Source organism: Thamnophis elegans, chromosome Z (assembly GCF_009769535.1).
Source record: "Thamnophis elegans isolate rThaEle1 chromosome Z, rThaEle1.pri, whole genome shotgun sequence".
NCBI lineage: Eukaryota > Metazoa > Chordata > Lepidosauria > Squamata > Colubridae > Thamnophis > Thamnophis elegans.
Window position 1 is genome coordinate 88,709,606 of NC_045558.1, and position 16,139 is coordinate 88,725,744.

The window sequence follows — 16,139 nt, forward strand, 5'->3', positions numbered from 1 at the left end:
GGAACTTCCCCGCCGCACTGAAAGCGGCGGTGGTGAGACCCCTCCTGAAGAAACCATCCTTGGATCCAGCTGTCCTCAATAGTTATCGCCCGGTCTCCAACCTTCCCTTCTTGGGGAAGGTTGTTGAGAAGGTGGTGGCCTTCCAGCTCCAACGGTCCTTGGAGGAAGCAAACTATCTAGACCCCTTCCAGTCAGGCTTCAGACCCGGTTACAGCACAGAAACCGCGTTGGTCGCATTGATGGATGATCTTTGGAGAGCCAGAGATGAAGGACATCCCTCCATCCTGGTCCTCCTTGACCTCTCAGCGGCTTTCGATACCATCGACCATGGTATCCTTCTGCGACGACTGCGGGAGGTGGGAGTGGGAGGCACCGTGCTACGGTGGTTCTCCTCCTACCTCTCGGACAGGTCGCAGTCGGTGTTAGTGGGAGGGGAGAGATCGTCCCCAAGGCCCCTAAATTATGGGGTGCCGCAGGGTTCGGTCTTATCCCCCCTACTATTCAACATCTACATGAAACCGCTGGGAGAGATCATCCGCAGGCACGGGATTAGATACCATCAATATGCGGACGATACTCAACTGTATCTGTCCGCCCCGTGCCAAATCAATGAAGCGGTTGACGTGATGGGCCGGGGTCTTGAGGCCGTTATGGACTGGATGAGGGTTAACAAGCTTGTGCTCAACCCAGAAAAGACCGAGTGGCTGTTGTGTTTCCCTCCCAAAGATTTGGCAAACATTCCAACACTCAGGCTGGGGGGTCAAATTCTACACCCCTCAGAGAGGGTTCGCAACTTGGGAGTCCTCCTGGATCCACAGCTGTCATTCGACCACCATTTAACGGCTGTGACCAGGGGGGCATTCGCCCAGGTACGCCTGGTGCGCCAGTTGCGACCCTACCTGGACCGGGAGGCCCTCACAACAGTCACTCGGGCCCTTGTGATCTCTAGGCTGGAATACTGCAATGTGCTCTACATGGGGCTGCCCTTGAGGAGCATCCGGCGACTTCAGCTAGTGCAGAACGCAGCCGCGCGAGTGATTGCGGGTGCACCCCGATTCACCCGCATAACACCTATCCTCCGCGAGCTGCGCTGGCTACCTGTCGATCTCCGGATGCGCTTCAAGGTGCTATTAATCACCCATAAAGCCCTACATGGCAGTGGATCTGGATACTTGAGAGACCGCCTTCTGCCAATTACCTCCCTACGACCTATAAGATCCCATAGATTAGGCCTCCTCCGCATTCCATCGGCCAGCCAGTGTCGGCTGGCAACTACAAGGAGGAGGGCCTTCTCAGCAGTAGCCCCGACCCTTTGGAACGAGCTCCCCGTGGAGATTCGTACCCTCTCCACCGTCCAGGCCTTCCGCATAGCCTTGAAGAACTGGCTCGCCCGTCAGGCCTGGGGATAAGAATTGCTACCCCGCCCGAATGATGAATGAATGTTGCTTACTATTTTTATTATATGTTGTTGTCTTAATGTTGTATTCCCCTCTCCCTGGTTTTCTGTGAGCCGCCCTGAGTCCCCTCAGGGAAAAGGGCGGCCTACAAATGCTAATAAACCACTAAACCACTAAACCACTACAATCTAGGTTGCTAATTCCAACTGAAATAAATCACTGAGATTTTATTCATCCAGTAAATGTGTTGACACTTAACACATATATCATATTTATGTTTGTTTTACATATCTGCAAAAATTATATTCTAGAAAGGGACAGGGACAAACCGGTGTGTGTGTGTATGTGTGTGTGCGTGTGTGTGTGTGTGTTTGTGTGTGTGAATAATTGATTATAATATAGTGCCTGAAGTTAAAAAGCACCTTTTATAAAATTAATTGATCTTCCATCTGCCAACCATTCCCTCCCCCCCTCTCTCTCGTGCACAAATTCCCTTTATTTTTCTAGCAGAAAGAAAATGAGGGGGTGGGGGAGAAGGAAAACAAACAGAACTGAGATGGTCTAAGATAAAGGATCAATTGCACTTGAAAGGGAAAAGGAGGATCCAGCTGGAGAAAATTATTTTACAAGACGTGTTAAAATTCTCTAGACAAAATGCCCTTTTCCACAAAACCTAATCTTCAGAGTAAGTTTCAAAGCATCCATTCTTTTCAACAGATTATAGAAAGTAGTCTATAATTATTTGCCCTAACATTTCTCTGTCTATTTTCCCAATGATGTAAATGTGCTTGTTTGCCTGACTGCTAGATATAGGCTTAGCCACATGTTATACATCTCCACAAGACTGAGACTTGTCTTTGTCTCATGGTCACATGCAAATTGGGTTACCTCTCTAGGGATTAGAGTTTTAAAACAAACTGAGGACCAGCTGAATTGAGGCTGAAAACAGGGCATGGTTTGCCCTTGCAATCTCCTTGGAACTTGGATCCAAGTGGAAGGACATTTTATTCAGAAGACTTTTATTCTGTAGAAAGAGATAAAATGTCTAGGTTGGAATTTTCAGGGTTTGGATTTTATTTTCTGACTGATGCCAAATCTCATCTTGTAGTTATAGTTCTCTACAATTTATGAAACCAGGTGTTTGATACAGGCCTTCTGATATATATAGTGCCTCAATACGCCTAATGATTGATGTGCTGTGGTTGCATCCATATTGAACTGTATAGATAGTACTGAACATATTGAACTACTACAGATAATCCTCAAATTATTACCACAATTGAGCCCAAAATTCTTGTTGCCAAATGAAACATTTACATGAGTTTTGTCCCATTTTATGATCTTTCTTGCTGCACTTGTTAAGTGAGTCACTGCAATTGTTAAGTTGGTAACACAGTTGTTAAGTGAATCTGGCTTCCCCATTGACTTTGATCACATGACCATGGGAATGCTGCAATGGTCATAAGGGTAAAAACAGTACTTTTTTCAATACCACTGAAATTTTGAACAGTCGCTAAACATAAGTTGAGGATTACCTGTATTCTTTTTTATAAATACAATTTAGTCATTGTGGGTATTGAAACACTATATATCAATATTTCCCCAAAACATTTCAAGCAACCAATATCATCATCATTGATGCCAACATAGTATATCATGTGTTTATTTGCCCATATCTACTTTGCCTTTGCATTTGCAAGTCAGAGACATAGCCGTGGCACATACAGTTCCTAAATATACCAAAAAGTTCATGGGTGACCTAGAACAACACTTTCTTAACTCTTGCCCCTGAAGCCCCTCTTTAACTTGAGATTCTGAGATTCATCTTTACTTGAGATGACATTTTAAGCAACTGGACCCTATAAATAAATGTCTTATTAAATGACCTCAATAACTCCTACCATTTTCTTCCATTGTGATAGGCATTCTTATGTGCCAGCAATGCTCCTCTGGATTCTATTTAAGATAAATGAAACAAACATCTATACTCAAGTCCAAAGTTTGACATCTATGTTCAAAACAAGGACAAATAATAGTAGGACATTTCAGCCTCCCAGGAAGTTCTATAGCAGATCTCAAAGAGATTGTTTTGGAAAGGTGGAATCTAAACAATACCTTCAAGGGATAAATGGTTACTTTCTTATACATCAAAACCTTTTAGATTATCTTAGATGCAATATCCCAAAGGTGCTTTTTTTCAAAAGGCCACTGGATTTTTCCTTGAAAATGTTTAGCTTCTCATCCAAGAAACCTTTTCGGTTCTGACTCAGTTCAGTGGGACTGAGATATGGAAAACCAAAGGGTTTCTGGAGGTAGTCTTCCAACCTACAGGCTTAGCTGTGTATATCTAATTGTGTGCCATCAAGTTACTGATGCTATTTTGTGACCACATAGAGATATTTTCTCTAGGACATTCTATTTCTAATGTGGTTCTTTAGTTCTTCCAATGATGTATCTATTGGCACTCTAACTGATTTCAGGCAGTTTAGCTGTCTTGTTAGAGGCATCTATAGTAAACATTTTGTAAGGTCGACAAATCTATCTATTTGCTTTTATTTTTCATCAGGTATGTGCAGAACTTGAAGTCATTGATTCCATTTTCCCTATTACCCACTACTATCTTTTTTAATACATTAGTTTTTCTAATCATAACCCTTATTATAGCAGATTATTTAGTATTTGCTGTGAATCATTCAAGTTTCAATTAACAACTCAGCATCATCTACATACATTCAACCAATGCACTTCAGACACCACTATAAGTATTCATTTATACTGTAGTACATTTATCCATAAATAAGTTAAATTAAATGAACGTCACATATCCTTTCCTTACTTCCTGCTCAGTGCTGAACCACTGGAAGGATGTCTATGGAGATAGTCAATCAGGTCATAGTTGCCCTTTTTCAAGAGGCAACTGGGTTTTCTTGTTTTTCTTTGAAGAAGTTTCATTTCTCATTCAAGAAACTTATGAGCTCTTGAAGAATGAGAAGTGAAACATCTTCAAAGAAAAAGAAGAAAGTCCATTGCCTCTAGAAAAAGCACTGTTACAACACTGGGAGAATGCCATTTGTTCTCATAAATGTTTTATTTCCAACATATATCTTCTCCTCGTGCATAACTCCATACTCACTTTATCTGTGCTTTCTGTAAGTCCCAGAAATATAATAAATTGTTTCTCATATCCAAACATTTCTTAATGACCTGCTGAAGGGTGAAAATGTGCTCTGCCTGCTGAATCTTTAATATATTTATGTATTTAACTAATTTCTACAGTGCCCATTTCACCAAAGTGACTCTTACCCCATGAGGAATTATTTCCATGCTTATGCTAGAACAAGAAAAAACAGCTTTTGATCTTCTTCTGAGTTATAATTTTTAAAGAATGCTTTAATAAATACCCTTAATTTTCTCTGTCCTATGAAAAATGATTCCTTCAAAGAATTTAGTTTTCAATCTCCTGATTATTCGTATTTCTTTTTTCCAAACCTGTCATTTTCTCTGAATCCCTCTGAAAATGTGTCAGTACTTAAAGTCACATCCAAACATTGCAGAATAAAACAGAACTACTGCTTTCCATAGTTTGAAAACTCTTTTGAAATTGCATTTTCCTTTTTTGCAACCATGTTGAATTGCTGACTCATATTCCCTTTGCAATCAACAACTGTTCTTTCTTATAAAAAATACCACATCACATATCCTCCCACATATTTGATTTCTATTTTCTAAGATAAGAACTTTGCATTTGTTTTACTAAATTCCACTTCATGAAATTAACCTCATGAAAAATATCAAAGGATACTATTAAATTTTATTTCTGACTTCCAGAATATATGCTTCCTCCAATGTTTGCATCAACTGGTATCTGATAAGTATTCCTTTATTAGATCCTTTACATATTTTAATATATTGCTGTAAAGTGCAGGACACAACACAGCAGTGAACCTCGTGATTCCCAACTCTGATACACTTTGATTTGATTTGGAATAATTAACACCTTGTGTATGATTTTTCTATCAGCTGTGTGGACTTCAACAACATTCTCATGCCTACACTTAATTACTTCATAATTAGAATTTTATTTTTAGATCCAGATAGCTCTGTGCTAGTTTTCCTGATACCGTGATGGGTTATTTGTATATTCTGTTCCTTGATGACCTAATCTCCTAATGTTAGATCACCCAGAGCAGCCAGGCTGGGAAATTCAGGGAGTTGAAGTTCACTCATCTTCAAGCTGCCAAGGCTGAGAAATGTGGTTCCATAGAAAAAAAACTACTTAGGATTTTGCCTCCATGTGATGTGGGGAGATATGGATGAGAAGGCAGGCCTTTTCAGTTGGGCCCTATACTGGGGGACATTCTGTTCTTGGAGAAACATTTGACTCCTGGATGATTTGACTCCACATAAGTTTAGGAAGAAGATGTATGCTCTGGCTTACAAGTGCAGGTAGTTACATTCAAACAATAGATAGAAAAACTCCTTGTTTTCTGAAAGTAGATGCTGGAAAAGTAGTCTCAAAATTATCTGACACAATCTCTGATGGATCATCTGGAGTAAGGATCCAGAAGTAGCTAAGGCAAAGGGAAATATGTTTCAGCAACAATTGCCTCAAGAAGGATAAGTAAAATTGTCAAGCTTGTTATATGGAATATTGCAAGATTGTTTTTCATTTTTTTCTGATGATATTATTTTTGATTTTACAAAATGACCTCTTCCTGGAGATATAGATGGTTCCAATCCTGCTGGCATTTTATGAAGAAGCTCTAGCTGTTTTGATCTAACTCTTAGATTAGATTATGTAATTTAATTCTAAGGGCAATTGTGGTGCTTATTACTGGCCTTTGATGATATTTGATTGTTTACACTGAGTTTTTACTTTTCTTTTTATCTATTGCACTTGACTTTGTTATAACCTACTTAAGGTCCAATTTGAATGAATGAATACATGAATGAGTCTTAATTATTGTATGTGGACAGTAACTTTTCATTCCTCCTAGAGCAGAAAAAAAAGATAATAACTTTCCCACTGCTTCAAAGATAGTCCATAAGAGAATCTAAGAATCTAAGAAGTTTACTTGTAAATTTTGAGGAACACACCTCTGTTAAGAGACACAAATCTGCAGTTTTCCAGATTATCTAACCGAATTTCTTTTCTCCTTTCAGTTATTTGGTTAATAAATATGTAAGAATCTATCTAGGCTTCTTGGCTGTAAATGACAACTAAGCCCTTGACAATATGTGATGGTTCTTGAGACCTGTGAACAACTGATGCAACCCTTCTGATCTATCCCAAATTTATAGCATTTCTCTTCCATTTTTCTTCCGTACTGTTTATATGACAATACCTTTTAAAGTGTGATTTTAGTGGCACTGTATCTTTATTCCATCTACCATTTATTGTTACCTTTTCACACCTACATTAAACATTATTTTTTACATTACTCCTTTTTTCTTTTTCTTAATAATGTTGTTTTTAAATTATATTCTGTGATATTTTTCTGGCTTCCAAAGGAAGGCATGTTTGAAAGCCACAGGATAAGGAGATGATATCATACAAATTATTTCTCTTTTCCTTATATTTATCAGCAAGGCATACAGGTTTTGGAGGTCCTTTCTTACACATCATGATTGCCATTTAAAGATATTGTTTGGAAAGATAGATAATACTAGAAATAACAACTACACATCTACTCTAAGGTGTAGATGGTGTACAAAAACAAAGAATTCCTAGATTTCCAACTAGTGTAGAGTCTGGGTTCTGCACTACAATTATGATCATTTTATTAATATCATTCATATCATATCATTATGCAGGAGATACCAGCTGCAAATGATTCAGTTGAGATAGTCAGATAATTCCACTTGTAATTTGTTTCTGGATATATATAAAATGGGAACTCTATTTCTTTTCAAACAAGATAATCAATTATGTTTTTTTTTCTTTTTATTTACATGTATATGCATGATGTCAGGTGTATTTAATATTAAATAGGCAGATCTGTACATAATCAATGTATTGCATATGTTATTTTCAATGTCCACTAATCACATTTTTAACATCTTTGATACATGTTTTATCTGTACATCTACACATGCATCTTAGAATATTTTCAAATAGTTTCCTGTAATTTTTTTTTAAATCCTTCCCATCCTGTGATCTGCTCCAAACTTATATTATTCTATGTGGCTTTCCATGGGAAATTTATTTAAGACATTATCTCCTATGTTAACAGTATTGTAAGTTTAATTCCTCTAGTACTGATTGTTGGACTACTTAAACCAATAAAAGATACATTTAGTTACCATTGTTCTTTTTTAAATATATACATCAATTTACTGGGTATTTATGAAAAGAATGAGCTAGCCTTAAAGAGGAGGCAGCTGATTTCACTAATCACATATCTTATACTGCTGGCCTGGGAATAGAAATTATTTCATTTTTAAAAACTTTTTTGTTTCCCTGATATGTACCCACACTATGGGACAACTAGTCACTAGAGTCAATACATTTGTATGTATGTATGTATGTATGTATGTATGTATGTATGTATGTATGTACTGTACTGTACTGTACTGTACTGTACTGTTCGTATATATTAATGGAAGAAATAATCTAGCCCACACACTGGGGTTAAGTGGAGGACCGCAGGATTAAAACATCTCCCTGAAGATAGGTAGTGGTAGATGTAATTATCAAACAGTCTAAATTAAGGGAGGAATAGTCTGTAAAAACACAAGGGGATTCTTCTAGGATAATTTGAGACTTCCAGTCTTTGAGCTAAGCCTTTCATTGTCCGTTTGTTTAACTACCATAGCAAAAAAGTTTGTAAAATCAGATCTGGTCATGTGATGACAACTAACTTTATGATTGGTTGTAACTCGAGGAATAACCATATGCATGCATGCGTGTATCTGTGTGTATACATGCACACACACAAGTAATAACAATAGCATCTGTAATTATTTATGTTTCATATTATAGTACATACTCTCATTTGTAAATTATTAAAATAAATAAGAAAAAAAGCTTTATTGAACCTTTGTAGATTTAGTGAAAATATATGATAATATGAATAGGCTTGAGTTGTAGAATGTGAGAACCAATGCAGAGGTAAATATTGGTTGCTGGATAGGATAATAAATGATGACAGTAAAGAATGTATGAAAATAACTGGAATGTTTAACAGATGGTTTTTAGCAGAGAGTAAGATAAGGAAATAAGGGACTTGGTGCTCAGTGGTTAAATGCCGAACTTGTCGAAAGGTTGGCAGTTGACAGTTCGAATCCCTAGTGCTCTGTAATGGAGTGAGCTCCTGTTACTTGTACCAGCTTCCCCCAACCTAGCAGTTCGAAAGCATGCAAAACATGCAAGTAGAAAAATAGGGACCACTTTGGTGGGAAGGTAACAGTGTTCCGTGCCCCTCCTCCCTCTCTTTCCACTCATTATCTGCCATCTGCTGCTCCGCAAGAAGACTTTTTACAACTGCACTCCAGGCCGGGTCAGCCATCATCGTGAGGTGGGGGGGGGACGAGTCTACGATCTTACCATCGATTTTAACAGGCGTCCACCCCCCCTACAACCACTCCAGCCACTTTCAGACTTTGGACCTTGGGATCCTTTCCCCCACCCCCCTTTACCATTGATTTTAATGCCGCTCTGCTTCGACTACGCCCTCTCTGGACTGTGCCCCTTTGGACTAACAGCGAGAAGCGGGGGGAACGAGGCTTCGTACTGCCTCCTGTCTTAATCTGGCACATGTCCCCCCCCCCATCTACAGCTATCCCATCCATCATCGACTCTGGACCCTCGGCCCTCTTGGCTTTTTTGGACTTATAGGAAGGGAGAGTAGCGGTGGAGTTCTCCCGCCTTTGCTATCATTGATCCCCACCCCCATATTTGTAGAAACCCTTGACTGGGCTTAAGATCTGCGCAATGCTATGGATGAGGTGTGTATGGTATGATTGTTGATGCTTGTGCCCACTTAATTTTAATTATCTACTGTATCTTTGTACTTTTTAAACTGATTATAGTGGGGATTGTATGAGTGGGTGACTGTGGTATGCATGAGAGGATTGGGAGTGCAGCCTGGTGCTGTAGCAGAAGTGTTAGGGGGCCCAGGCCTACCTCTCGTCCTAGAATGAATGATACGAATGGCCTGCCGAGGAGAACGGAGGCTACAGGAGGGGAAATGGGGTCTACGGCTGCGGGGATGGGCCGGTGCATCCCGGTCATTGTTGGGAGAGGCAGGTTTGACGGGAGCTATAGGGCTAGCCATTACCGGGGAAGGAGGGTTCGCTACGTCATAGAGATCCCTCCTTCTGGCCCTGTTAGCTCCACTCCAGGACCAGATGGCAAGAGTTGTCAGGGCCTTGGTCTCAGGCTGCTGTTGCTAAATGCCAGGTCTGTGGTTCACAAAGTTCCCCTAGTCCGGGACCTAATATTAGATGAGGGGGCAGACCTGGCATGTATTACTGAGACCTGGCTGGGCCATGAGGGGAGGGAGTCCCCCTCACTGAAATGTGCCCAGAAGGGTTTCGGGTGCTACATCAGCCGCAACACCATGAAGGGGTTGGGGAGTGGCAGTCATCATCTGAGAGTTCCTAGTTCCTCGTAGGATCCCTGCTCTGGTGATTGTCGGGTGTGAGTCCCTCCTGGTGAAGTTGGACCTTGGGGGTCAAATGGGCTTGTTGCTAATGTACCTACCTCCCAACAGCATTGCAACAGCCCTGCCTGTGCTCCTCGAGTCAGTAGCCGAGCTGGTGGTTGAGTTCCCCAGGCTTATAGTCACTCGGTGAACGCTCTGATGGAGCATGGGAGTTCATGGCTTCCATGACAGCCATGGACTTGACCCAGGTAATTCAGGGTCCGACTCATTCAGCGGGGCACACGCTCGATCTTGTGTTTCTCTCGGAGCAGTGGAGACGTGATCTTGATTTGAAGGGCATTAAGATCTTGCCCTTGTCATGGTCAGATCACTCCCTACTGAGGCTCAACTTTTGGAAACCAATTCCCCACTGTAGGGAGGGGGAACCGATTAGGTGGTTCCACCCCAGACGCCTGATGGACCCTATGGGATTTCAGACGGCACTTGGGGAGATACCTGACTCTCTGGCCCACAGTCCGGCGGAGTCCTTGGTCACTGCTTGAAATATTGCGGCAGCGGAGGCTCTAAACCGGATTGCGCCTTTACGGCTTCTTCGCAGCAGTGGATCCAGGAGGGCTCCTTGGTTCACCAAGGAACTCTGGGAGATGAAGCACCAAAAGAGACACCTAGAGCGACGCTGGAGGGCTAGTAACTCCGAATCCGACCGAACACAATTAAGAGCCTTTATTAGGACTTATCTAGTGGCAATACAGGCGGCAAAATGTGCGCATTTTTCCGCTCTTATTGCATCCACAGAATCTCGCCCAGCTGCCCTGTTTAGGATAGCCCACTCCCTCTTAAAAGGTAGGGATGCGGACGAACCCTTGCAGGGTAGAGCTGAGGAATTTGTTCAGTTTCTGTCGGATAAAGTCGCTCGGATCCGGACGGACCTGGACTCCACTTGGACGGTACCAGCTGAGGCACTGGGGGAAGGTCCTGATCGGATTTTATGGAGTGAGTTTCAACTTGTCGCTCCTGAGGAAGTGGACAAGGCCATGGGAGCGGTGAGTGCCTCCACCTGTTTACTGGACCTGTGTCCCTCCTGGCTGGTCTCGACCAGCAGGGAGGTGACACGTGGCTGGCTCCAGAGGATTGTTAACACCTCTCTTCTGGAGGGATCCTTCCCGCAGCCTCTAAAGGATGAGACCCCTCCTTAAGAACCATTCCTGGATCCAGCCATTTTAAACAACTATCATCCAGTCTCCAACCTCCCGTTCATAGGGAAGGTTGTTGAGAAGGTGGTGGCCTTTCAACTCCAGCGGACCTTGGATGAAGCAAATTATCTGGATCCCTTTCAGTCGGGTTTCAGGCCTGATTATGGCACGGAAACTGCTTTGGTTGCGCTGATCGATGATCTCTGGCGAGCCAGGGATAAGAGATCATTGCTCTATCCTAGTGCTCCTTGACCTCTCAGCGGCCTTCGATACCATCAACCATGGTATCCTTCTGCAACGGTTACGGGAGGTGGGAGTGGGAGGCACTGTCTTAAGGTGGTTCTCCTCCTACCTCTCGGACAGGTCGCAGTCGGTGTGGTTGGAGGACAAAGGTCGACCCCTAGGCCCCTCAAATATGGGGTGCCGCAGGTTCGGTCCTGTCCCCCCTCCTATTTAACATCTACATGAAGCCGCTGGGTGAGATCATACATCGGCATGGGATCAAATATCATCAATATGCGGACGATACTCAATTGTATCTGTCCGCCCCGTGCCAGCTCAGCGAAGCAGTGGATGTGATGTGCCAGTGCCTGGAGGCTGTCTGGGTCTGGATAGGTGCGAACAAGCTTGCACTCAATCCTGACAAGACCGAGTGGCTATTGATGCTGCCTCCCAAGGTTAGTCCAGACATTCCACCTCTTAGCCTGGGGGGGGGGGGTTTGAAATTATACACCCCACAGAGAGGGCCCGCAATTTGGGTGTCCTCCTGGATCCACAGCTGACGTTAGAGCACCATCTGTCGGCTGTGACCAGGGGGGGCTTTCGCCCAGGTTCGCCTGGTGCACCAGTTGCGGCCCTACCTAGACCAGGAGGCACTTCAAATAGTCACTCATGCCCTCGTCACATCAAGACTGGATTACTGTAACGCGTTCTACATGGGGCTGCCCCTGAAGAGTGTTCGAAGACTACAGTTGGTCCAGAACGCAGCCATGCGAGCGATATGGGGTGTATCTGGATACACCCATGTTACACCTATCCTCCGCGAGCTGCACTGGCTCCCCATTGGTCTCCAGATGTGCTTCAAGGTGCTAGTCGTTACTTTTAAAGCCTTACATGATTTAGGGCCTGGCTACCTGAGAGACCGCCTCCTGCCACTTACCTCCCAACGACCAACAAGATCGCACAGGTTGGGCCTCCTCCGGGTGCCGTCAGCCGGACAATGCTGGTTGGCAGCTCCCCAGGGGAGGGCCTTCTCTGTTGCTGCGCCGGCCCTGTGGAACGATCTACCCGCAGAGATCCGGATCCTCACCACTCTCCCGGCCTTCCGTAAAGCCATCAAGACCTGGCTGTTCCAGCAGGCCTGGGGCTGCTGATTGATATCCAGCCCCGCTTAGATGTAATGGATGATGTGGAGTTTTTAATATTGTATTTTTATTCTTAATTTTAATTGTTTCTTTGTCTTGCTGTGAGCCGCCCAGAGTCCCGATGGGAGTGGGCGGCATACAAATTTTATTAAACTTGAAACTTGGAAACTTTGGCATTTAGTCATGCCAGCCACATGACCACAGAGAAGTCTTCGGACAGTGCTGGCTCTTCAGCTTTGAAATAGAGATGAACACCACCCCTTAGAGTCGGATACAACTAGCACATATGTGCAAGGGGAATCTTTACCTTTAAGAAAAGGAAGTATGCCCCCTGGTTGTTTAATGAGTTTCTGGATAACTATATAAGGAATTTTTTTTGAAAATATTAAAGGACGATTGCTTGGAGATATGTACATACACATGCTCTTAATATCATGATACTTTGAATAGTTTGTAATAAATGTTTGATAAATTATATGATAAATTGAGGAGTATAAATGTGAACACTGATATCAAAAGCCAAGGAAGTTGCCTTTGACAGGAAAAATACAACAAATAATCACAAGTTATACAGAAATGGCAAAAAAATAAGTAAGTAGATGAATCTATGGATCTTTTAAAAAAAAATTACTAAAGATGGAAATGGAGACTTTTAAGGCATATAGATGTTGGTAAATGTAGAAAAAGATGAGACATTTAAGAATGAAAGGCAATGAAAAAGTGTTCTATAAACTGGTGGAAACAAGAATGACTTGTAAGGGTGAAACATTTATTTGGGTGGCAGGTATAGTATTAACTATTTTTATATTTCCTTTTCCTATCTCAAACCTTGATTTTATTTGGTTTACTACTACTTACTACTTTTCTATACTGCATAATGGTCTTTATATCAAAAGGAATAGTATGATGAGTCCTTGACTTACAGCCATTCATTTGTTGAATATTTGAAGTTACAATGGCTCTGAAAAAAGTCAATTATTACAATTTTTTGCACTTATGACTGCTGCAGCATCCTCATGGTCATGTGATCAGAATTCAGATGTTTGGCAAATGGTTTTAGTATCCCCTTTGGATCCCCTTTTGTGAACTTTTGACTAACAAATTAAATAGAGAAGCCAGATTTACTTTGTTGTTGTTAGTTGCAAAATCATGTCCGACCCATCGCAACCTCATGGACAACGTTCCTCCAGGCCTTCCTGTCCTCTGGCATGCCCCAGAGTCCATTTAAGCTCATGCCGACTGCTACAGTGACTCCATCCATCCACCTCATTCTCTGTCATCCCCTTCTCCTTTTGCCCTTAATCATTCCCAGCATCTTCTCCAGTGTGTCCTTCCTTGTCATTAGGTGGCCAAAGTATTTGAGTTTCATCTTCAGGATCTGGCCTTCTAAAGAATAGTCAGGATTGATCTCCTCTAAGACTGACCGGTTTGATCACCTTGTACCATAGTTCAAGTGCCTCAATTCTTCGGCGCTCAGCCTTTCTTATGGTCCAACATTCACAGCTATGCATTGCAACTGGGAAAACCATAGTCTTGACTATATGTACTTTTGTGCATATAGAATTACTTTAAATGTGTGTTATTAACTTTAAAACTGTGATTCATTTAACAATGGAAGCAAGGAAGATTGTAAAATGAGGCAAAATTCAAAAATGTCTTATCAATTACTTTACCCCATTTTAAAATTGGGTAAATAACTTAACAAATATCTTGCTTGGCAACATAAATGTTGGGCTCAATTGCAGTCCTAAGTCAATTGTAGGAAGGCCCTCCTTTCCGCAGAATAAAATATTCTACAGAATAACAAAAGAAGCAGAATAGAATATTTCCCCTAAGAAAAATCTACTGAACAAAGGCAAAAAGCAGCTCCAGTCTTTCCTCCACTCAAACAGCCTGCAGCAAAGCTTAAGGAAACTAGGTTTCATTCATAAAATAATGTATACATTGTAAAACTAGACTTGGCCAAAGGGAGCTCCAAATAGACTGCAGAATAGACCAGGAGGTGAAACTGACTATGCAAAAAGAGATTAGGTTGTGGGTGGTGAGGAGTAAGATTTATATTTCCCCTTTGCCCTTAAGGCAAGTCATGACCCCACATGCCACAATAGAAAATCTTGCAATGAAAATTAAAATATTACATCCAGTCTAAAGAACATAAAAAGAACCCATTCTCATACATATACCAACACACCAATAACAAAAAACTCAGAGACATATAAAAACTTATTAATTTGCTAGCTGCCCCCAGAAATGCTTGCTGTTGTCACTGCTGTTACTGGGCTAATAAACCTCCTTTCTAATTGCAGCCTGCCTCCAACTTATTTTTCCTTTGCCTCCATCTTTATCCTGGCATGGAATAAGAAATGGACCGGATTTAACTTCCAATACAATGATTACCTATATGCAATGTATGCAATATTTTAAATTCATTTAATAATAGTAGCATTATTGTATAATTATTTCACATGTTTTAAAACAAGAACAAATGTGCCAGTAGTATAACTCTCTAGAGATTACATATGATGCTATTATTCTGTCTTATGCGGAGTACACTTCAATATTTTCATAAATGACTTAGTTGAGGGAATAGAAGGGGAACTCAATAAATTTGCAGATGACATTAACTTGACAGGAGTAGCCAACACTCCAGCAGATAAGTTCAGGATCCAAAAGGATCTTGACAGATTTGAACAATGGGCCCTACCCAATAACATGAAATTTAATGTGGAGAAAAGCAAGGTTTTACACTTTGGTAAGAAAAATCAAAGGAACAAATACAGATTAGGTGAAAGAGTAACTGTAAGGGAGACCTTGGAGTTCTAGTGGATGATCATTTAAATATGAGGCAGCAGTGTCTTGCTGCAGCCAAAAAAAAAGCTAATATAATCCTTGATTGCATAAAACGGAGACATAGAATCAAAACACATGAAGTTTTAGTACCACTTTATAAAACCTTAGTAAGACCACACTGGGAATACTGCATTCAATTTTGGTCACTTTGGTCAAAAAAGATGTTGAGACTTTGGAAAAAGGGCAGAGAAGAGCAACTAAGGTGATTAAAGGCCTGGAGACTAAGACATATGAAGAGGTTGCAGGAATTGGATATTTCTAGTCTAGAGAAAAGAAAGACTAGGGATAACATGATAGCAGTATTCCACTATTCGAGATGCTGCCACAAAGAAGAAGTGTGGGGTCAACTTATTTTCTAAACCACCAGGAGGCAAGACAAAAAACAATGGATGAAAATTAATCAAAGAGAAAAGCAACCTAGAATTTTGTTTTGTTTTTATTATTTATAGGAGAAACTTCTAAATAGTGAGGACAATTAACCAGTGGAACAGGTTGTCTTCAGAAGTTGTGGGTGCTCCAACACTGAAGACTTTTAAGAAAAGGACTTTTGGGCAGGGGTTGGGCTAGAAGACCTCAAAGGTCCCTTCCAGCTCTATTGTGGTTAATAATTCTGACTTGATTCTGTAGAAATCTGCAGCTGGGCCAAATGAGGTGGGTGATCCTTTCTGTGTCCACTCAGAAACCTCAGCAGAATTTAGTAGGATCAACTTTGATAAGATTTTGGACCAC